The sequence below is a fragment of the Equus caballus genome, chromosome 26 (assembly GCF_041296265.1).
Source record: "Equus caballus isolate H_3958 breed thoroughbred chromosome 26, TB-T2T, whole genome shotgun sequence".
NCBI classification, from domain to species: Eukaryota; Metazoa; Chordata; class Mammalia; order Perissodactyla; family Equidae; genus Equus; species Equus caballus.
The window spans coordinates 20,790,659-20,816,015 of NC_091709.1; the positions used below are offsets into that span (position 1 = coordinate 20,790,659).

The window sequence follows — 25,357 nt, forward strand, 5'->3', positions numbered from 1 at the left end:
GAGCTAACAACTGTTGTCAATCTTCTTTTTTTTTTTTCCTCGCCAAGCCCCGACAGTACACAGTTGTATATTTTTAGTTGCGGGTCCTACTAGTTGTGGCATGTGGGACACCACCTCAACATGGTCTGATGAGCAGTGCCATGTCCACGCCCAGGATCCCAACCAGGGAAACCCTGGGCCGCCAAAGCGGAGAGCGAAAACAACCACTCGGCCACGGGGCCAGCCCCAAGTCAGTTTCATAATATTCATTCTTGGAGTAAATTTCGTTGCTGGAAAACTTACTTTCATGGTCCCTCTTTAGTGGGGAATAGTAACGAGCCCTGTGTTAAAAAAAAATCATTTCTACCAACTCAGTAGATTTCACAGTGATAATCAGGATGTACCAAAAAATCAGTCTTTTTAAGCTTCTCTCTTTCTTTCTTATTTTATGAATACTCTGTACATAGTATTGTGTGTGTGTATTTGAAGATATACATGTTTACACGTTTCTCCCTCTGAATGACGGAATTCTGGATTTCATTTTCTACTTTATAATTGCTGTATTTTCCAGTTTTTAAATGAACCAGTATGTGTTACTTTTTAAATCAGGGGAAAGTGCAGATAATTTAATACTTTTTAGAACAAATCTCCCAATAAAATAATCTCCCATTCAGTAGCAAAGTGGAGAATAGTCTGAGAATGTGAGATGGTTGTAGTCATCCTGGTACCCCTATTCAGATGATAAGGCTGGCTGGTTCTCCTGCAAAGAACATTCCTGTGTACCCTTATCTAGCTTGGGCTTAATGAGTTGTGATTCTATACCCGTGTTTTCACAGAAGTAATTCTCCATCCATCCTTTCTGAAAACTCTCTACCTTGGTATAGCAAGTTGGCACATGGAAAATCCCATTTTCTTGTAAAGGATAGGGGAGAAGATCCTTTAGAGCTTGCATGCTATTAATTATTCTGTCAGAGATACGCGTGGGGTTGACATGATTTTAACACTGTCTTTTTCCGAGCTGTGTTAGCTCTAAGCCAGAATTCTGTATAGTGACAGGAAATTAGAGATTGTTAGATAAAAGGCTGATCATGCACCTCCACATCTACTTTTTAGCAAAACTTTAAAACTAGGCCAAATGTCTGCCATTTTAAAAAGCTGTCATATTATAAATGAAAAACCTAAAAAAGGCTTTTGTTTTACAATCTAGATTACTCAGTGTATCTAATGTGTCTATACCTAAAAGCAGTTACAGAGATACCATTGAGTCATCGGCCAAATTGGACAGATAGTTTAAAGAGAGTAATACATTACCGTACCATAGAAGTTACCATATGTAACTTCCTTAAGAAAGGAAGTTCAGGGGACCAGCCCTGTGGACAAGTGGTTAAAGTTCCGGGCTCTCCACTTCAGGAGTCCGGGTTTGCAGGTTTGAATCCCAGGCGTGAACCTGCTCCACTCTTTAGCCATGCTGCAGAGGCATCCCACATACAAAACAGAGGACGACTGGCACAGATGTTAGCTCAGGGTTAACGTAAACATCATCTAAAGTCCTAAATGTTAATCTGGGGACTTGGAAGCTTTCTGAAATCTGTATGAATTTGGGTTTTGCTGTGTAAATGTCCATTTTTCTATGGAGAAGTTGCTCTGTTTCTTTCAGATTTCAAAACGGGCCTGGAATCCAATCAAGGTTAATACCTTCAGGACAAAGCTAAAGACATTAGCACAGAGTCCAAGAACCTTCATGACCTAGCCCCAAAGGACTTCTGCCATCACAGGGTCACCCCATCTATCCTGCATACTTTATGCCCAGCTATAGTAAACTTCTTTTACTTTCCTGAATACACCAATTCTCTAACTTTTCCATGTCTTTGCACATGCTGCTTCTCCTTCCAGAGTACTCTGGCCTCTCCAACATCATCCATTACCTAATTTCAAAACTCTCTTTTCAAAACCTGACTTAGAGGCCACCTTTTCTGTGAAGTCTTCTCTGCCCCCATCTTGCTAGTGTGCAATTGATATCTCTCTCTAAGGTTGCCATGACACCTGGGCATCTCTCTATCATGGCAATTATCAAATAATATTATAAGTGTCTGTCTAAATGGCTGTCCCACTCTGAAGGGTAAGCTTCCAGAACACAGAGGTTGTATTTTACTCATGTTGGTAACCTCAGTCCCCAGCAGTGTCTAGCCTGAGTAGGTACTCAGTCAAAGTTTGATGAGTGAAAGAACATAAAGGCAGCTGAGGGGCCAGCCCGGTGGTGCAGCAGCTGAGTGTGCACGTTCCGATTCTCAGCAGCCCAGGGTTTGCTGGTTCAGATCCCGGGTGCGGACATGGCACCGCTTGGCATGCCATGCTGTGGTAAGCCACCCACGTATAATGTAGAGGAAGATGAGCATGGATGTTAGCTCCCAGTCTTCCTCAGCAAAAAGAGGAGGATTGGCAGCAGTTAGCTCAGGGCTAATCTTCCTCGATAAATAAATAAATAAATAAAGTCGGCTGAGCAAGAAGACAGAACTCAGATGGAGACAGAAAGCTTCAGGACCATGTTTCAGTCACGGGAAATCGCCCCCCTGCCAATACATAATTAACAGCAGGCATTTGGCAGAGCATGTTACTAGGAGTGAACTCCTGTAGAAATATGAATGATGGAAAGTTTTTACTTAAAGAGGCTGAGAACTGTCTGCTTGTAGCAAAGGAAACTTGAAATAAGGAAGTAACATCCCAGGATGGAATCTCATATTACCTAAGAAGTCGGGCTGAATTTGAGCAGTAGAAAAATTTACCAATAGAAAGCAACCCTAGGAAAAGTTTTTTCTTAGTTGTCATTGGCTAAATATGGCCATTAACTAACGAGGCAAGAATGGAAATAATTATTAGAAATACCTATCATTCAGTTTATTGTAAATAATTACGCTGGGTTTTATTATATATTAAGATGTAGATACAGTAGCTTCTAATCCACGGTTACTCTTAACTAATCATTTTGTTGTTTTATAAAGTCTCCAGTTTAAAAAAACCTTACTGGTTATCACAACCAAGATTCTAAACCCCAGAGTGAGGGAAGCCAGGTAAGCAACAAGCCTTAGTGATTACATCCGTAATAGGATTCACCCCTGCAACATGTTACATTTATATTTTCTTAGAATACGTAAAAAAAGGAAAAAAGAAGGAAACAGATAATGCATAATTATCTAAACAATAAAGAGAGAGAAGTTAAGGCTGCACCTGAGGCTGCAGGCGGGCTGTGTTTCTGTCGCGCTGGGGAGTTTTAGGAGCTATAAGCAGAGCAGGGGAGCCCCGCCGCATGAGTTACCATTCCTCTGAGAAGTGTGATATAACGACATGTGGGAAGGAGGATGTTAAGAAGTGCTGCAACTCCTATTTCAAGATTCTTAATGTTCTCACCCTTTGGTTTTCCTAGGAGGGACTGTGTATAGATTTAAAATGCTTTATAAATATTTCTGAGGTCAGACTAAGGTCTCTTCAAAAGCAGCACCCAACCGTTGGACATTTTGTAGGTTAACACATAATTTTAAATCTTTTCTGAGTTATAATGATCTTTTTCTGCTACAACAAATTTACACAGTCTTTGACGACGAATATAGGTGACTTGCCTGTATTCCACTCCATTTCTTGTCCTCTGACCTTCCATTTGGCTACTGGAACAATGAGTGAGAGCATAGACTATGCACCCAGACTGCCTGGCCTGCTGTCTGGGAGACCATGGGCAGGCTATGTGCCTTAGGTTCCTCATCTGTCCAATGGGGGTAATAATAGTTCCCCACAGGCTTGTTATAAAGATTAACAGAATTACCATTAAAGACAAGCTCTTAGATCAGTTCCTGGAACATCACAAGACCTGCATGTGCTTGTTAAATAAATAAGTAGCCCAACTTTGGGAAGATAAAGTAAGGCATTGAATAAACTACACCTTCACAGCAAATAAAGAAACATTTATGGAATGCCCACCATGTGCCTTAAACACATCTACTCGCACCCCTTGGTACTGTCAACAGTGACGCTATGGGGATAGTTATCATTACTGTCTCCACCCCAAAAATGAGGAAAATAAATCAGAGAGAAGCCAGAGGATGTATTCACATCTCACACAGCAAGGCAGAGGTAGAGCTGGGCTCACTTAAACCTGGCACTCTGACTCTTCACTAGCTCCAAGGGGCCCTGCTCAGATGCCTGCTCCAATGCTCATCTAAGACTCCACCACATGCAGCCTCTCTTCCTGCCTAAGGAAAATCTCCGCTTCCATCTTGAAGTGCGATGCACAGAGAACTCAGTGAATCATACAAACAGGACTGGAGAGAATATCAGAGCTCCTAAAACCCTACTCTTTACTTTTTTCAGACAAGTTTGAGATCTTGCTCAAAGCCACACAATTTATTTAGGATCAGAGCCACAGTGCAAATCCATTTCCCTTGACTACCAGCTTAGCACTCTCCATTAGACCCGTATCATTAGAGCAGCTCGGGTAGGAACACAGAGGAAGGGCCATGAGGCCAGGGACCCTTGTAGCAACATCATGGAGATGCTAGAGACAAAGAAAGGAGAAGCTGGAGCCCCAAAGACACAATTTTGCCCACCAGTGCTGCCAAAACATCCTAGATTGGCTTAGGCAAATAACCTCATAACTTTCTGACTGCACCAGCTAGAACATTTTAAGAACCTTTTAAATAAATTAAATTATTTAGATAATTTAATTGGTAAGAAAATTCACTTCCATTTCAAGGAACTAAAAGTAACCTACTTAAAAACTCAGTCCTCAAGCTGTCCAGTTTGAAGAAACACTACAGGAGTGCATGACTTGTTCACTTCCTTTATTATAATTTCCCTCTGGGAACTCTTGAAGTGCGTCTGTTTTATTTACTCTCGTATTTCAGCATCCAGCACAGCACAAAGCACTCGGTGGATTTTTTTTATTTACCATTTGAGTGTGTATCAGTGGTCTTTAAACTTTACTGAAGATGAGAATCACTCAGGTTAGCTTGTTAAGAAGGCTGGGTTCCGTGAATACAAGCCCCAACGGAGGATGACCCAGGAGTCCTGTGGGGCGTTTTTAACAAGCTCCTCCCGATTCTGAGGGAGGCAGCCTTACATAATTAAAGATAGAAATAACAGTCCAGATCAATTAGTCATCTTTCTTCATTATTTTGCCCAAACTTCCCCCCACCCACGCACACCTCACAAAGCTCACTTACAGGTGTTCTCTAACTCACATGCCCAGAGGTCCCACCAGCACTATATATATTTTTTCCTAGCCAGAATTGTGATAAAACTTAAAAGGAGTATTCTTACCATGCCATCTTAACTCACGCTCTCTCTCTCAATTATTGGTTATTTTTACTATTGAGGCTACTGGGAAGAGTTGTTTAAAGAAATGTTGAAGGGCTGAATTTGACATTTTCAGCACAATGGAAAGTTTGGGGCCTCCTGGAACAGGAACTTAGTCAGGATATCCTCAAATCTGTCTTTTTGCTGGTTTCCAAATATTTTAAATTAGTACAATGATCTCAGAGTCGGGCTCACGCTCGGAGAGACAGGGTGATGGCAGAGGAATGACATGACTAACCCAGCCTTGAGGGCAGGCTTCCACAAAAAGGTTGTTTGGGGTCAGTCTGAGACTTCGGAAAAGAAGCGGATATTGCACATGCCCACAGATACATGTTTGGGCCTAAATTCTCCACGTTTAAAGCTCTACATGGTCCCGACGCTCTGCTCACAGGGCTTTCTTTGCCAGTGGATCTGGCTCTCGCAGCAAGTCACAAGATCATGGCTGAGACTCAAGTGAGGCTTATGTGGGAAATGCCATCATTTACAAAGTGTTTTTTTGTTTTGTTTTTTCTTTTCTCTTTTTTTTTGGTTTGGAAATATTTGTTAAAGAAAATGTGTTTAGTGGTTTAATTATCATTAATAAGTAATTAAGAGAGACAGGAAACATAACACCACACTAGGAATTATACAATATAATCAATAGAAAAGTGATACTTCTGGAAGCTTACGCTATAAACAAAATAACATACACACTGGCTACTGCTGAGTATGTGAATAAGTGAGCCCTAACACTACACACACAAGCACAGGGTCAAGTAACTACTGGGCAGATGGAAGGCTACATATTAGGGGCTTGCTACTTACCTTATGCTCTCCAGGCTTTCCAAAGCATGACACAGTAGACTTGAATCCATCCACTGTGTGTCCAGAGAGACCACTTGTTGTTATTTCAAAGGAAACATGTTAAAACTTGAGATAGAAACCTGAAGAAACAGAAAATGGAAGATTAATCTGAGAGCAAAGCAATACAGTCTGCCCAATCTTGAGCGGAGACCGAAGAAGCATGGCATTTACTGATAAAATGGGACCAATAATCAACTGACATTGATAAGCCTTGCACTGAGATAATGACAAAAAAGAAGAGTATAGTGCTCCTGTGCTTAAGGAACTTACAAACTGTTGATGGAGAAGGGAGCAACAGAAATGCATATGAATTAAAAATAGTATCAGAAACAGGTATACACATAGGTATACACATAGAACAGAAGACAGTTGCAATAAAGTTATAAAAATTAAAGTTCGGACAGAAATAAGTGACCCAGTTTAACAGTGATGTTTTAAGTGAGGACAATAGTAAATCTTGAAGGAGGAAAATAATAAGGGAAGCAGGATGGCAAGGAGCTGACATCCGGCTGCAGAAGGGAGGAGAGAGCAGCGTGCACAATAAAATAAGAACAATCAGGTACAGGACGGACAAAGAAAGAGAGTCAGAACGTTTTATTTTGATGCAAATGAAAACTAGGAGTTCTTTTTTAAGTTATTTAAAAATAGTGACATAATCAAAAGGATGATTGCGGAAGATCATTCCTTCTGGTACTTACAACTGGAGAAAAGAAAAGAAAAAAAAAATGAGTTGAGGTCTGATGACTTTTTTAATCCGTTAATTTTAAAGCATACGTGGAAGACAAACTTAGATCAAAAACTTGAAAAAAGTTCACAATATTTCATCAGATGCCCAGGAGTTCTTGGCAGGAAAAGTGAGGACACCTCTGCACTAGACCATGTCGCCTGATTAAAAAGAAAAAACAACCCTTCTTCCATGGAAACAAATAATGTGTTCCACTTCTGCCAAGGTCATTCTGCATATACAGATGGCTTAGGTGGCTCAGCGTAGTTAACTCCGTTGGCAGAGGAGCACAGATTTCCATCAAATCCTTCCCCTGCTCACTGATATCTGGCCCCCAGCCTTGCCCGGTCCCTACACTTTAGAAAAACTGTGTTGCCTACTTTGTTGTTCTTATTTTGGTTTCTCTAACCCTGCTATCTTCTGTAGCAATTAGGAATGGCAACATATAGGTGAAGCCAATTCAGTATCAGTGAAAGAGGAAAGGGATTTTTATCTTCGCCTCAATTGCCAAAGTTATGTGGCTGGGGAAAGTCTGTTAACACAGCTCTCCTTGGCTAGGATTCACTCCAGTGTATGTAATTTCTCTGAAGACCCATTGAGCAACCTGGCCTGAGTTTGAATTTGTGCAAAAAAGCCTCTAACCAGGTGAGTCGCACATTGTTTCCAGCTCATTAGAGATGTTTTGGACAACTTCTTTAATGAGGTTTGACATCTGACTACCACCGCATATGCGGTTTTCTCCACCATGTCACCCGCCCCCACCTCTGCCTCCTTTGCTCTTACTCATTTTTGTGAGTGAATCATCTGATCCTGTCCCTCATATGACCACGCTCTAGTCTGATTAATCTCTTTCATCAACCCTCCTTCCTGAATCCTCTGATTAAATCTGGTCATCTCCCTCCCCTCTCCATAACACATGGGACCTTTTAGCAGCTATTAATTATTTAAAAGAACTTTACTTTTTATCATGCTCAAGTTAGTCACTACAGTTTTCTGTCCACCATGCTCTTCTATTAAAAATTATTGAACCCAATTAAGAAAAGCTTTCAAACACCAAGTTCTAAAAGCTATAACAATATTCTTTTTCGATTACACTGACAAACTTGCTAGGTCGGAGGAGGAAATAGACACAATATGTCTCACCCAAAGCCATCTCTTCATCCCATCCTAAATGGCATATGGTACTCACCAACAGATTGAGGAAATGTGATTTAAATCAAATTATCAGCAGGTGACTGTAAAACTGCTAGGGGTCATTCCCAAGGAAGAGTTTTAGGAGTGGGTATTTCTGATCCTAGCAGTCAAAATTCTGGTGACATTCCACTGATGTTAGACCTTTATACAATATTAATTTTTTTCATCAAGAATACAGCACAATTATTGAAAAGTGACACAATAAATTAATCAGTTGTTTAATTCATAAAAGCCAAACAACTGACTAGATTAATTTTTCATCAATTTGATGGAATCAACTGGAAATTTGGTCATGGTGTAGATACGGTCTTCAGTGAATCTGCTGTCTAATTCATTTTCTGATGGCTATAAATTAGCTGAAACCAGCTAAAATAAGACATGACCTTTATAAGCTGAAATAGCCTGTGGGTCTAAATAGGATGAAGTAATAATATAGTGCCAGGTGCAGCTCATGTCAATTAGGTAAAAAAAGATAAAAGAAAATATCCAGAGAGAGCTAGACTGACTCGTCTAAGCCAGAGAGGCATTTGAGGTCAGAGCTGACCCCACTGGAAATCTGGCATAATAACGTGGCCCTGGAACTAGGAGAAGCACAGTTCTTAGCTGTATTAATAGAAGAAGAGTGTGTCAGGAAACATGAAGAATCTTCACTAATAATCGCCGAGCAGAGCTGACGTTTAGCTAGTAAGCACCAGAGTGGCATAGAGGGAAGAGTGATCATGCCAACTGGTCAAGGCCCTTCAGTGCTAAACATCTAAGATTTTGTAATGCTGTGTTTAAGAGGAAAGTTAGTGTTGTAAGAGGACACTATTTTGAAATTGGTTAAAGAGAAAGCATGATCACTTTATAGTTCACTGAAGATTTGGATTCTAGTCTTATTAGTTTTGTTTCTACCCTTTATTAGAAGCAAGTGCTAGTTATCTCTGTAGTCCTTTGTTCCAATACAGAGTTGGACTAAACAATACTGATGATCACTTCTAGCTCTAAAATTCTGACTCTAGAGAACCCTGTCTCTGAATTTCTCAAACTGGATAATTTCATACCTAAATTAAAATATGAAATAAGGTGTATGCCATTCATACAAGACTTGCGTCTAAAAAACCCTTAATTTTAGATATTTAGTAATACTTAACTTTTTACATTACTGCCATGTGTATACATGTGTGAACTGTATGCCCCTCCATAACAGTAAAGATATAAATAAGTAAAATAAAAATAAAAACTTATTGTCACTCAGTAAAGCAAGACATTGGCTGGGGACACTAACGTGAACATGTAATTTCACCTTTCTCTCTTCTTTTTTTTAATCAGTATTTATTTCTGTTTCCTTGAAGAGGCTGTGTGCTTGGGGCTGGGAGGGGTGGATACACTGGTTTGGGTGAAGAGAGAGGCAGAAGTCACGTAAAGTCAAATTTACAGAAAAAAGAATTCCCTCTCTCCTTTCTATTGCTCAAATGATCATTCTATATAATCCATTAACCGTATCTCACGCAATTATAAGGGAGAAGACGCAGCACTGACGCCAAAACTGAACAGACTTTGGTCAGAAACTTTCCTCCAAATGCCAAGCTGCACATTATTACTAGCGTAGAATTGGTTGGAAGTATGTAGAGCAGATTTTCTAGAAAGCAAATAAAGCTTCTGTAGGATGCTCCTCTGGGGTAGCTCATCTCCAAAGCGGGACTGGGAAGCTCCTGAGCCTTTCAAAACCCTAGTTAAATACTTTCTCCAGTGTCATCCAAGTATCGCCTAAGAGCTGTGTTAATTCAACTAGGCTTATTAGGCTAATTGCTTTTTTTATAAGCATACACGTTAGCATAAAAAATGGAGAATGAAGTCAATATGAAGAAAAATAGTTTCTATGGTAAACAATTGGCAAGCAAACTGATTCTCCTGAGTTTATTCATCCATTATATAACACACACACATTTGCGCACACACATACACACACACACAGTATGATGAAGAATATTAAGAAGAAACAAAATCAACTGTGGTTACTGAAAATTCAAATTTCTTTGAGATTCTTCTCTTTTTAAGACTAGTAGAGGTGAGCGGGGGAGGGATAAGGCATTTTCTCCTTAAGAACGAACTACTGAACATGGGGGATTTATTTAATGTGGAAAGTCACATTATTGAGATTAGACATCTCTTTTTCAAGGTGCGCCTGGGAGATAATGGCTCTCATACCTATAATTCAGTGCAGGCATCAGTTTTGCCCAGTGACATAAAAATGGACCTGAGGACCGAAGTTAACACCTTCATCTCTACATTGCATGTGATGATTTTAAGAATAACTCTAGAACATATTTGTTCTTTCACATTACCTTCATTTCTAAAATTTTCTTTTGAGGAGTGGACTGAGTATATTTTCTTTAAAATACAGCCAATTTTCAGACAAATGTAAAATAGAAAATGTGAAATGTTTTCTCTGTTCCATGAAGGAATAACTTAAAATACCACTCTTACTAATAAATTCCATAAGGCGGGAAAAAATGAAGCAAGTGATTTTTAACATTCATTTTGATCACTCTATATATGCTCATCCCAGGGAGGATGAGTAGAATGAGAAAAATGTTGACTCTCAAAAAGTCAGTGTTGAGCATACTCATGTCATCTCTGATTCAGCCATGACCTCATCAGCAAGGTTCCCAGCCTCTGCCCTACCCTACATGTTTCCTCTCAAATTCAGCCCATTACAATCTCGATTTTTACCTTCATTATGCACGATTACAACCAAATTTTAACCTCCTCAATTTGATCTTGTCATGGTCAGGGGAAGGAGCTATAGGCTCTTTTTGCCCTTGATCCCAGCCCCTGGGCTCCGCCCGAAGCCTAACACAGTATGGTTAGGGAACCTGTCCCCAGCACCCCAGCACACTTGCACTGTCTCATCTTAAGACAGTGAGCTTGTTCACCTTAAGCTTGTTCAAAGTCTACCTCATCTTCAAGACTCAGTTCTAATTCCACTTACTCTAAAAAGCTTCCCCAGATTTCTCCAGGCCAGAATGGCAGCTTCTGCTGAATTCACAGTACTGTAGGTTCTGTGCGTGTGAAAAATTTATCCTGCCTTTTGATATCTATCAGGTGATAATTTATATAGTTACACGTGTTTTACATCTCAACTTTGCAATTAGACTTATGGTTATCACAGTGGCCATTTTGGAGTGCCTATGATGTGTTAAGGAGCATTCATATGTTTAAAATTTTACGTCAAACCCGCACATTAATTATTATCCTCATTTTACAAATGAGTAAATGAGGCACCGGGTTAAGTTACTTGCCTGGCACAGTATAAATACCGTGTACCAGACCTGGATTGGAATCTTAAATATTTAGAAGGCAGAGATCATTGCTGAAATTTTTGTATATGCCCTTGGCTACTTTTACGGTGCTTTACTTATAGTAGATACCAAAACATTATTTTCTGATTGATTGGTTTTAAGCACTGACTTAAAACTGTCCAGGTTATCATACATAATGTTCTACAGTATCAACCAAAACTAATATTTGATGCTGTCTAAGAGAGTAGGCTGGCACTAGGCCAGTGCAATCAGCGATGATAAGAAATACACTTCCTGAGGAGGAAAACAAATACTTGCATGGACGCACGATCAGGTACATATGCTTTAGAAATAAACAATGACTTTGACCAAGATACCATCTCTCTTTGAAATGCTGAAGAACTGGTGAGAAGAGACATTACAATATGGAACATGCAAAATAAAAGAGCATTCTCTTCAGATTTCAAAAGCAAGATTCAAGCACATCTGAAATAAAGCGGTTGATGAATGGTTATGAACGGGGATGATATGAAAATATTTAACAAGCAGCAGAGCATGAGCATGTACCAATGAGAACAGCCAAAGCAAGCATTAGAATGGACAACAACCATGGACAACTGGTCCAGCCATCCCAGCGCATGCTGCCTGAGGACCAGTCATAGTTAGGAGGTATGGATTGGCTAAAATGCTTATTGAATGAATGCCTCTTTCACTCCTTAGCATGGTTCAATTCCAGTCGGCTGTGACCGTCACATCCCTGGAATTATCAGGCCCTGCAGCCAGGCTACTTAGCCCACGATGATTCCTTCAGCAGACATTTGTTGATTAGCTATTCTGTGATATGCACTGTCCTAGGCACTCAGTAGACAAAAGAGAAATCAGACACCATTCCTGCCAAGGAGTGCCCAAGTGGTTAAGTTTATGTGCTCCACTTCAATAGTGCAGGGTTTTGCTAATTTGGATCCTGGGCGTGGACACGGCACCACTCATCATGCCATGCTGTGGCAGCGTCCCACATGCCACAACTAGAAGGATGCACAACTAAAATATACAATTGGGTACGGGGGGCTTTGGGGAGAAGAAGGAGGAGAAAAGAAAAAGGGAAGAAGATTGGCAACAGACGTTAGTTCAGGTGCCAATCTTTAAAAAAATAAAATAAAATATTTAAAGAAAAAAAAATAAATAAATAATTTTTTTATAAAGTTATCCCAGGTGCAATTCTAGGAACTGTTTTACCATGAAAGGATGAGGATAACATGCTTTCCTAAGAAGGCTATGCTTTGGTTGGGTTCTCTCCAGAAGCAAGAGTTGTGTGCAAACTTAGCTGTGCTTGATAAACAGGTATCGCTGCTGGCGATCTGGGGAGTCAACACCAGTAACCCACCACTAAATCCCTCTTATTTAGGTACCTTAGGCAAAATTCCTTTCTATTACCTGCAAACAGAAAGTCATAACTAAATCATAGCAGTTATCAAGCACGTTTGAGGAACATCATTTTTGTCTAAACACTTGCCCCATGGAAGTGGGGAGTGGAGAGGTGACAGAGGGAAGGCAACGATAAAGGGTGCGATTAAGCCAGTTACTGCATCGGATGACTAAAATTTAGCCCCCTGAGAAACTCGGAATTACCCTGGCCATTTATCCGTCCGTGCTCGCCAGTCACTCGTTAAGGGCTTCCTTTGTGACAAATGCCCAAGGGTAGCCTTGCAAAAAAGATGTTAATGGAGTTATTTAGGAATCATAGGCTTCCTTTTACTGAAATGAAAAGAGGACCCTAGAGGAAATGGGTGACACTCTAACATTGTCTCCTGTGGTGTCATATCTCAAAGTTATGGACCTTACCTAATTAGCACAACAGATACAGCTATTGTCAAACAACAAATATTGCAAATCTATTTTTATTAAGGCAATATGCTAGTAACTGAGAGACAAGGGATAACACTAAGTAGTAAGTTTGTCTATTTCTTTATGTTCTACACTATTTCACCTTAGCCTCCAATATGACAAATGTTTTGCCTTCCAGAAATTGATGGTCTAATTTTATGGGACAAGTTGCACACAAAATGACATTCCGTGAGCATGTATGATAATGTATGCTATAATTAGCAGTTTTTACTTGCAGGCAACAGAATTTAATCTAATTTATCCAGAAAATAAAAAAGGATTTATTGGTTGTTTACTAGTGTTGACTTTTGGCTCTCCCAGAGACAACTAGAAAACTTGTTGATCAAGCAAAGCTGAGCGTATTAGATCTACTACACTAAAGAAGGTCAACATTTGCAGGGTTTTAGGGCCTGGCTACAGTGATTGTAAAGCAAGTCAGCAAGGCAGGGAACTATTCGGGCAGGATTTACAATACAATAGTTTTAGATGAAGTGAGCACAGTGAGGCAAGGGCCCTGAAATGAGTCTTGATGAGCAAGCTATTAGTCTTGATTTTAACCAGTTCACAATCTTATCTTCTGGGAGCAAGTATATCTTGGAGCAGGTAGCTAAGGAATATTTGTTGGATCTCAGTATTGCCTAACACAGGGAATTATGTTGGCTTCAGCTCTCACTGACTAGTTCATAGACTCAAAGAAATGAACAACCATATCTCCAGAAAGATGATAACTAGAGCATCTTAGGGAACTCAAGGGTATTAATACACAAAAACCTTTTTAGGGTACTGTCCCCTGGAGACTCAGGTCCTACCAGCTTTCATTCCTGAGTATTTCACCTTAAGGATATAACTCCCAAAAGAGTGCCAATATTTGGGATATGTGGCTGCCCTGTGGTCTAGAGGGACAGGTTCTGGAGTTTTATATTCCACAAAAGTCACATGGAGAAGAGAACAAGTAGCTTCCCAAAGGAAGAGAAATTAAGCAGACACAAACAAGAGATATCCACTATAACAGTCAAATCTCTCTCAAACCTCTCTCTCCTCATGAGTATTGGATTTTGATTGAAGTATTCAACACTCATGAGTGTTGACTATTTTAGCTCAAAATTTAAAAACAACAAGTTTTGTTGTCCAAAATACAAAATTTGTATTTTTAAAAGTCATTTCTTTCCTCTCCTCTGATTGCTTCCCTACAACTAACCACTGTGGCCAAAACTTGTCAATTCTATGTCTGTAATACATTTTCCCCACTCACTCCTTCTTTTCCATCTACTGATAACTGACCTAATCTGTTCTTAGATTACGTTCTTCCAAAATCCCCACCATAGCCTCCTATAAATTTTCTGCATTTACAGAATCTCTTGTCTACTTCCAGATTAATACTCTTCTTGAAGCACAGTGTGATTTTTTCATTCCCAGCTTTTCCTGATTCAGTCATTCCCATTCCCTATCATGTAAGTGTCACACATTTTGTTCTCACCTTAAAGGTCACTTATAATGGCCACCAATAGCTCTCTATCTGCACTGACTTTATACTACTCACATTCGTTTACACATTGCTCTAACCAAACACATAGCAATGTTCCCAGGGTACTCCCTATGAGTTCTTAACTCCAGACTCCCTGAGAACAGAAGGCATGCCCGATTCACCTTCATATTCCCCAAATGCTTAACCTAGTCCCTTAGACAGCAATTTGAGCGACTACTCCGATGAACTGAAAATGGTCACCTTAAATGCTACTTTGAAAAAGATCATGAGGCCAAGTTCAGATGAATGGGAAGAAATGTTGTGATTGATTTTTAATGAGCAATATGTGGAGGGGACAGTAACAGTATCTGTGCCTGGCACTTTCCATGTTTTACTGCATATTCAATTAATATTTGTTGAATGAAGTTCTCTAAGAATTTGATCCTTCTTGGTTTGAGAAGAAAGACCACCTCTGTCTACAGAGCCTAGACTGATAGTAATAATTGAAGCTGTCTGCATTAATATAACAACTATCTGTTGCAGAAAATTCTAGCCCAAGAGGATAAGGTCATAAATCAATAAATAACTTTGCTCTTTGCTTTAGGAAAATTCTTGCAAACCAATTTGTCTAGGCAAATAATTTGCTCTCCTATCAGAATAATCGATTGCTCACCTGGGCAAACAAGTCACTTAAACTTCAGTTTATTTATCAAGGTTCACTTCAAGGCCCTACTCTCTTAAGTCCACCAATACTAAACTATCATGTCATAAATGTTGCTCAGGTCCAATCAATTCCCCACCTTGAACCAGCCACCCTAAGACCCACTTAAACCCAGACTCCAAACCCTATAAATATCCTCTCCTGATGATGCGGGGTCGGTGAGCCGAGGAGTCGAAAGAAAGATTTCTTAGACTCTTAAGATCTGGCAGTAGTGCTCTTTTATTTAGAGAATAGAATAGCACGGGGACAGGACCCATGGACAGTCAGAGCTGCTGCGTGGGGACAGGATCCACGGGCAGTCAGAGATGCTGCTGGCATGGGGAGCTGCTGCCGCCGCCGCTGGCATGGGGACGGGACCCATGGGCAGGCAGAGCTGCTGCCGGCATGTTGCTGCTGCCGCTTCTGCTGCAAAGTTGGGTGGAGAGTAAGGCTAAATTTAAGGCATAGGTATGTGAGTTATCTCTTTACAAGACAAAGGAAAGAAAATGTAAAAAAGTTAAAATGGTATCAGTGCCCGTAGGGTCCGGCACTTTGGCAGTCCCACAACTTTTAGATAAGAATCAAACCTCCTCGGCTCACCGACCCTGCATCACTGACATCTGCCTTCTTAAGATGCTACTAAGACTCACTGAGGCAGTGTTCTCTCTTACTCTTGTAGGTTAATAAACTTAGCTTTGTTTGTCAACATATTTTATATTGGTTTTTTAGAAAGTTGATAACTTGATAGTTGACGTAAGAAATACCACAAAAAATGAGGAACAAATTTGTGAAACTGAGAACCCTTTGGTGAGAGCTGAGTTACATCCTCCTAGTTCTTGAAGAGTTTTCAGGGACAGATAACTTGAGAAGAGGCAAATAACTGTCTAGCACTTTGTGAAGCAACATGACATTTTTGCACACCTACAATGCAAGGAAAGAAAACCATTAGCCTTAGACACTGTCACTGTCAAGCACACAAGGCCAGTCATGCAGAGGTTTTCAAACAATGAGGTATATAAGAATTTCAGAGGGGCTTGTTTAAAACGCTGATAAAGGCCTAACTTCTGGAGACTCTGATTCAGAGGTCTGTGGCAGGGCTCAAGTATTTGCATATCAAATGAGTTGGCAAGTGATTCTAAGGCAAGAGGATCTCTGACCATGCTCTTAGAATCCAGGACAGTATCTAAAGTCCAGTCCCCTAAAACCACTTCTACCACTGGTCAATTCCCTCAATGCCCATTTCATCTAAATTTCAACTTTCTTTTGACTATTTTCGTATTCATTTGGTTGTCCTTTTCTTTTCATCTTTTTGATACTTTAAGGATTTCAAAAAGAATGGAGGGAGGGAGAGAAAGAGACAGAGAGAGAAAGAGTGAGAGAGAGATTCATCTTATCTAATTTTATTTTTCTATCACATTTTTTCGTATTTTATAAATGATGATTTATTTTCATCTTGTATGTTGATTTTTCGTATTTGCATTGAAAACCTGTTTTAACTAGGCTTTTGGGAGAAATAGCCTTAAAAATATAGTACTTCTAGCAATATTAATTACTGATAATACATAAAACATGAATTACAGGGGCAGGCCTCATGGCGCAGCAGTTAAGTTCGCACGTTCTACTCCTCGGTGGCCTGGGGTTCGCCAGTTCGGATCCCAGGTGAGGACATGGCACTGCTTGGCACACCATGCTGAGGTAGGTGTCCCACATATAAAAAGTAGAGGAAGATGGGCACAGATGTTAGCTCAGGACCAGTCTTCCTCAGCAAAAAGAGGAGGACTGGCAGTAGTTAGCTCCGGCTAATCTTCCTCAAAAAAAAAAAAAAAAGAATTACAATCCATCATAATGCAATATGCATAAGAATCGCTTAAGAAAATGTGGTAGATTTGTCAAGTACTAATTGGATTTTAGGAGATGTTCTCTGTTAACCAGTTTATTATATGGATGTTGTCAGAAATAGCTTTTCCCTTCCCATAACAAACCTTTGACTTTGTAGAAGAAATACAGAAAAATAGATTCCCTACCCCAGACAGACACAGAGGGCTGGAAAGAGAGTGAAGAGAAGGGAAGAGGAGGGGAGGGATTGCAGGTTACTGAACAACAAGCTTCCTTTCTTGACAGTTTGCCTCGAGCAAGCCCTGTGAGCTCTGTTGGAACTCAGCTCTTAAAAGCAGTTCTGGACAGAGGATGAGGGATGGTGAACTAACTCCAGGAGCGTCACAATCAAAGCCTCACACGTACGACTAAAGCAGCTGTTCACAACTTTTTTCTTGCAAAAGCCAATGCCTTATGTTGTTCATCCTGACAAATTCAAAAAGAGAAAATATTTACACATCAAAGATAGGCCCTTTCTTGCAAAGCAGCCTGTTTCCCCAAATACCTTTTTAACCCCTTTGGATGAGATTTTTATTGTCAAGTTTACTGGACTCTGGCTTTTCCAGAAGCATGCCTTATTTCATTCATTCAGCAGGAATTGTACCAATCAAACCTGCAATACAACTTTTTGCATTATGGTCGGATTTGGTCATTGGTTTAAAAATATATACTTTTTGGCTTTTATATCATATAAGCCAGACAAATTGTTAATGCTTTAGAACTCTCTAGGCTGTATGAATGATGGAGATTTCTGTGTTATGCCTGATAAAGTTGAGGATACAGAAAGCAGTTTTAATCCTTTTTATACTATGCCTGTCTGTGTGTGGAACAAGTTCAGCGAAATGCTATATAGCAGGAACAGAGCTACAGGCTTGATGTTCAAAGCCAGGTAACAGGACGTGGTCACAAATTTTTAATCTATTTAAAATATAAAATAACTAAATAACTGACCCAGATAAAGTAACTGCTAAACAAAGAATAAAAGTTTTTATAGGCTGAATTCAGGCCAGAAGAAATTTCCATTTGTTGGCATTGTTGCTGTCCAAAGTGTCAAAGTTTAGTAAAATTTTAATCTTTCATCAAAAATAAACCACTATTTTTTATGCAGGAAGGGATGATAAATACAGCCAGAGCCAATCTTTTAATTGTACCTTAAAGTGCTCTGTCACCTATATCTAATGTCTTCACTTCAGCTTTACGCTTTGGCTTATATTCAACCAGGTGCATTTTTTTCTTCTAATTACAAAAGGATGTATCTATATGAAGTGGAAAATGTGAGCAATTATTTAGATTGTTAGAAAAAATAAAAGCAAGTTCAGCTGAAAATATGCAAGTGAGTGGCGTAGAACGAGGTATTTTTGAGATGGGAATTCTACTGGATCACCTCCAGTTCCCTATGTTACTTTTGTAAATAGTTTCTCTTCCTTTTTCTTACAATTTGTGCATTTGCGAATCTGCCTCCAGATCCTTTTGAATCATCTTCAGACATTTTGTTTACAAACTAGTCATGCATGGCTAGGTTATCTGTGCCATTAAACCCTACTCTCAGAAAAGTGAAGATTTCCATGAGCGCTTGATGGTAATGTTGACAATATTTGCAGAAATAAAGCATTGCTCAGAGGAACCAGCTTCTCTTTGCCATATAGATGAATGGCATTCAGAAACATCCTTTATGTGAAAGAAATATGAACGCAAATAAATCTTTCTACCTATACCACCCCCACCCCCGCCCCAAATTGCCTGCCCTGTGTCTTGTTCCCTCAGAGCCCTGGGAGGAAATTCATTTGTTAACTTCTGATCACCTTACCCCCTACTTTCTGACACTTTATTTTAAACCAGTGTCTGCAGCATAACATCACCTGGAACTTGTTGGAAATGTATCTCTTGTTGGACGGGTCCCATCTGAAACCTACTGAATCACAATCTGCATTTTAGTAAGATCCTTAGACTTTTGTAAGGACATTAACATTTGATTGGGAAGAGCTAGATTAGACCTCATTAAGCCATAATCTGATTAGCTATGCTCTAATTAAACCACACTTTAATTGAAAATACAGAGAAGGCTCTTCATACTCATGCGCGTTTCTGTCATTCCACATGAGGTCTGACCTCACCTTTCCTGAGTCTCTATGGTGCCTCAAGAGCTCAGGAAGATTTTCAGCGTCTTCTGACACTGGCAACTTCTCAACCCTAACGCACAGTTCTTCCACAGTGATGAGAATTGTGGACACCAGTAAGGACAGCGGCAGGGGAGGCTTTGTAAGTGGTTCCTTAAATCATGCCATGTGAGCAATAATCGCACCTATCTGCATGTGAGGAAAGTCTCGTTCATATTTACTTTTCTTGTAAAGGAAATAAATCAATCATAACTCAAAGCCACTTCTCTTATATTATGGGCTAGTCTTAGCGCATTTCAAGCTAATTTCTCTGCCTAGATTTTCATGAAGAGCAGCCTAGGTCTACTTTGTGTTGATTCTGAAATCTTGATAGAATTATCTTCTAGGTTCTTAGACTAAACATAACTTTGATCCCCAGAAAGCCATTGATTCTTTTTACTTCATGAAAATGACAAGTAATTATTCATTATGGCAGTGAAAATAATTCTGCCAAGAGCAATTTACTCTCACTTTGCCCAAGCCGAATGAATACAGGCAACTCTACAGTCGTCTTCACCCATCTACCTCCTGAGAATACTTCTTCTCTTTCCCTCCTTTCCATTCCATGGTCACTGTCATAGTCTGAGTTCTTATAATTTTTAGTGTAGACTATTGCAATAGTCTCCTAATTAGTCTCTCTGACTCTGCTTTCAATCCCTGCTCTTCACTCCCCAAACTTTCTAAAATATATATCTGACGATGTCACATTCTCTTCAAAATGTTTCAACAGCTCCCACTCTGTCTGCTCAATGGTATACAGACCTGTCAGTAGCCATGCAACACTTTGCTTGGTCAGGCTGTTGCTTTTCTATACAGTCTCATGTCCCCTTCCTTATCCTTTGTGCTTAAACATCAGAAATAAGTTACTTTGGGGGCTGGCCCCGTGGCCGAGTGGTTAAGTTCGCGCGTTCCGCTGCAGGCGGCCCAGTGTTTCGTTGGTTCAAATCCTGGGTGCGGACATGGCACTGCTCATCAAACCATGCTGAGGCAGCGTCCCACATGCCACAACTAGAAGGACCCACAACGAAGAATATACAACTATGTACCGCGGGGCTTTGGGGAGAAAAAGGAAAAAATAAAATCTTTAAAAAAAAAAAACAGAAATGTTACTTTGTAAACTTTCTTATACCTCAATTCCTTTGCCCAAAATGCTCTCAAACTTTTCTGACTTTTAATACCACTTATCCATCACGTCTCAATTCAAACATTGCTTCTCTGAAGACATTCTTGGCAAACTCTTCTTACTTATCTCCCTACATTACTATTGTACTTCATATATCCCTCCATTATGGCATATATTTTTTATAACTGCCAATGAACTAGACTACAAACACTCTGAGGGCAAGGAAAATCTCTTTTCATACTTTAATTCCAACTTCCTGGCAAAGAGAATAGTCGTAGAACTCAATAAATATTACAGATTGACTGAATGGGATACATTTATATAAGAATTCCTCAGATTGAAAGTAAAGAATTTTTAGGCATTGGAAAATGAGGGTTGAAATACCAAGTTTCTATCTGCAAATCTGTAGTCAACAAGCACATACTGTGCATAGGGAGAACGCTATACTTGATGCTGGGCAGGACATAGAAACTCATTCAACATGTATCTATTTAGTCCATGTCAACAATTTTCCGGGCATTTGGGAAACACTGCTGAGAGATATAATCCCTACCCTAAATTGTCTTTATAGTATTGAACACAAGACTTTATTAAACTATACTCTGACCAATGGTGCTTATTTAGTCTGAATTCAAATTAAGAATATAAAGGAGGGCCCCTCCAATCCATTTATCTTTCAGTAGTTTATCACGGTGCTTCTCAAATCTCAGGGTGCATAGGAATGCAGACTCTGATTCATTAGGTCTGATGCCCAACCTGAGATCCCGCTTTTCTAAGAAGCTCTCAAGTGATGCCCACGCTATTGGTCCATGGGCCACATTTTTTTGGCAAAGGTTTACATTTAAAGAACAATCCTGAACCTTCCTAGGAATGAACTTCCCTCATATTACCAAAGCTCCAGGACACCCTAAAGTGTTCTTCGGATCCATGGATCAGAGTGGGGCAAAGACGAAGCAAAGCTAACCATGTGGGGTGTTAGGCCGTGGAGTCTAGAGACAGTGACTTCAAAGAAGTTCTTAGGGCTCATCTACCCCTACATCTACAGGGGCAAGTAAGCAAAGAGGAAAAGAGAGTTGGATGATATTGAAAGTTGTTTCAGAAAGTTGCAGTAGCAGCTCTCCAGAAATTAAGGCTGGTCCAAAACCTAGCTTAAGTGATGGAGAATCAAGTACCTCTGGGTAGTAGTGAACTTATTTTGAGTAGACATGTCCTTGCCCAGCTCCTGTAGGACAACACTTAATATAACTTCCTCTGTATCAACACAACACCAAAGATAGTGCTCTGCATAGAACAGAGGTTAAATATATGTGGAATGAATGAATGAATGAATGAATGTTCTTTATTTTTCAAGATAATTGGAAGCTTTCAAGACTTAAGTGACTTGTGTGAGCTGTTAGTCATAGAGGATGGCCTAGGCTTTACTGAAATGCTCTTGTTAAGCACTGAGCTATGCTGGCGTATGGAGGATGAAAAAATTCAAGAAAAGTACACATCACATAAACCACCTTTTAACTCAGTGGGATGGCTGCCATTTAAGCACTGTGGTTTTTATGTTCTGTGCCAGTTGTCTGCCACAGTCTAGCTGAAGTTTAACATTAAATACTATGTGAATTTGGGGGAGAATTGGCATTTATATCTTGTATGCTTTATTACGCAAACAGAACTGAGTGGCTACATTTTTCTATTTTTTTCATGTCTTATTTTGTTAATCATTCCAAACACATTTGTTCCATTCCATAAGAACGAGCAGCTTCCCTTCCACCTTTGTGGAATTACTGTTAATCATTCTCTAATGTCTGCATTATCCCATTTAAACTGTTCCCCTGTGGTTTTACAATTCCTTCTGCTCGCTAATCCAACAGGAGGAACGATGTGCAAACAGGCAAATATAGAGAAACAAAAAGGTTTTTCTTGTGAATCACCATTGTAAGCCTCCTCAGCAACATTAGAATTTCTCAAACTGTTATATATGAGTCAAATAAATCTATAGACAGAGTGTCCAAGCCAATGGGCTTGAAATTCGTCCAGGTAGTGATATAAGCCTGATAGAAGATAGAAGAAAGACGCTTTTAGAACCATGATCCACCTCCACTTCCTGCACTTAGACTTAGTCTTGATTGACAGAACATTAATCTTAAACTTGACCATGGTGGAAGAATAATTGGAAACACGTGAGACAGATTATGGAAAGAGAAAATGCACATATACATAATTTCCCACAATCTACGTCCCTTTTGCTAGCCAAACTTACCTCAGATGATAAAGAATTGCATATTTCCATGTAATTGTTACATGAGCAAATACATCAATAAATATTGCCAAATATCTGCATTGAATATAGAAACATCCAATCAGTTAACTGTCTGTGTCTTAAATATCTGGATGTTTTGTGTTTTATGAGTAAAATATCCAGATAGTTAACTAGAGTTTATCATTCTTATGTGAGTGTTTCACACTTTGTACACAACCTGAATATGTATTTTAGATCAATATCTTATCTGGCTTTCTGGGATTATAGAGCTATAACATTATGTATCCATGATCATGTGACATTTATTTTTATGAATAAAAACAGTATGCAAGGATAATAAAAGGAGAAGCTGACCAAATAAATACCAAGTGTACCAATACCACATTTAAATTCTGAAATAAAACCTTTTGCTATCAGTTAGGACACAAGTAACTTTTTCACTGTATAAAGATTACTCTCTTTATGCCACAATCCTAAATTCTGTTTTTTCAATCTACATGCCTGGGGTCTTCACAGTGATGTCACACTATGATTAAGCTCAAGTGTGTGTGAGTAGGAGGGGACAATATTCCCCCATCACCTCTTTGCCTGTGGGAAGTCACAGAAGGATGTCAAAGCTTACCATATGTATTATGCCATGCCTCTATCCGTTAGCCCACTTGACTACCATCATAGGAAAAATTGATCCAAACATGAAATATACCACTGCTAATTTTCACCTTCACCGTATATTCAGTATGGATCCAGGATACACATGCAGGCTGAAGTCCCCTTTATCTCCAATGATGTGCTTAATTCTGGCATTCTTTCTTAACCTACAGCACCACTGACATAAACTCTTTGACTCCTGCTCCTCTCTCTGTGGAAGTCTTTTATAGACAACCCTTTTCTATGATTTACACCTCATTATAAAAATCAAATTTCTTAGCTGTCAGAAAGAAATTGAGTGCAGCAAGATGGGAACTAGTTCTCTGACATAGTGAGATGGCATAACAGCCTGGAGGTGTAACTCCCAAAGCGGAAAGTTGGAATTATAGATACCGCCTACATTCATTCATAAATAGAAGAAATAATGATAGTACAGAACTGTGATTTTCAAGTCATGGTGCAAAAGATTCTAAATAGTATTTTAATTTGGAAAAATTGATTTATGACAGAAGATATCAAAATTCCCCAGAACTCATTTCCCTCTTGCACTGTAAATTAATATCACATTTGTCTTATTGGGAAAACCAGAAATATTAATGACTTATAAAATGAAATATAGAGGCTCAACTCTCTTCAGAAGGAGGGTCTACCAGTTTCCTTAAAGCTCTACCACTAACCTTAATAACTCTAGTTATTTTGGCTATTTGAGTTTTAATCTGCCCTTTTGACTGGTTTGACGAGATATATAGGCATAGCATGTAACTTTGATTTTTAAGTAATTATGAATTAAAGTTTCTTAAAGCATTTACATACATATGGATCACGTGAGAAGAAACAAAAATTAGACTGCTAAGCTTCATAAATCACTTTCTCTGCTTTCCCTATTTATTAACGTGTCCATTCCTTAAAAGAATCAATGGATTCCTTTTACTCAGCTCCCTCTGATCCCCATTCTCTCACCCCCAGCATCTAACACACTGCTTTCATATGTTCAGTAAATGTACGTAATGAATGTGTGTTAGTGTTTGTGTGTGTTTCTCATTATTGAGACAAGGTGTGGAATGTCCATCCCTGGAGAGCTTCAAGAAATGAATAAAACCTATGTTTTGTATGATGCATTATTCCCCTCAGGAGTCTGGGCCAGATGATCTCTTAAAGTCATTTTTTGATCTATAACTAAATGATCAGTGAGCCAGCCTGAGGTTGCCCTGTACTATTTAGTACATAGTGCTATTGCTCAAGAGTACTAAATGGTGCCCCTGGGCTCTGAAAAAACTAATGTACAATCCTAAGGGTCCAAATTACTGCCAGCCAGTGATTTAGGTAATGGGAAATAAATCCATTAATATCTAGCTAAGCAGTTAATCAGCAAGTGAAATAATAATAATAAAAAAATAAGGACTTACATCTGTTTTCTCATTCTGTCCTCCGTGGACAGAAAGAATAACTGCTAGGTGTGCTCCTCATAAAAATCTTTAATAAATTTTAAAGTAGTGATGAAGACTTCCCTTGGGTTTCTCACCTCTAAACTAAATATGCCCTATTCCTTTAATCTTTACACATAAGATCTGTTTTCATCCCTTTAATTGCCTTCCTTGCTCTTTTCAATGTTCTCTTCAGTTTACATCTTTATCAATGTGATGACCCATAATATTAGTCTGAAGAAGGACTAGAATATATTGTAAGAAGAGCTCCTTCTTGCCTATATTTTTAAATATCACCTTAATCTCATGACATACACAACTCTACGAATGGCTGATCTGTAGCTTTTGTAATAACTGATTGAAATCCTGGGTAGCCATTCTAATTGGTTATGATAGTACCTAAAATCTCCTTGGTTTATGTACCAAGCCTATGAACCAGATTCTGTTTAAAGATAATAATTTTG

At 39.3% G+C, this 25,357-nt stretch overlaps 1 pseudogene; it reads right to left on the reverse strand.

The window, feature by feature from the left end:
• The window catches only part of LOC100068575 (RNA-binding motif protein, X-linked 2 pseudogene), a 123,788-nt pseudogene that overhangs the window by 12,674 nt on the left and 85,757 nt on the right, over positions 1-25,357 (reverse strand).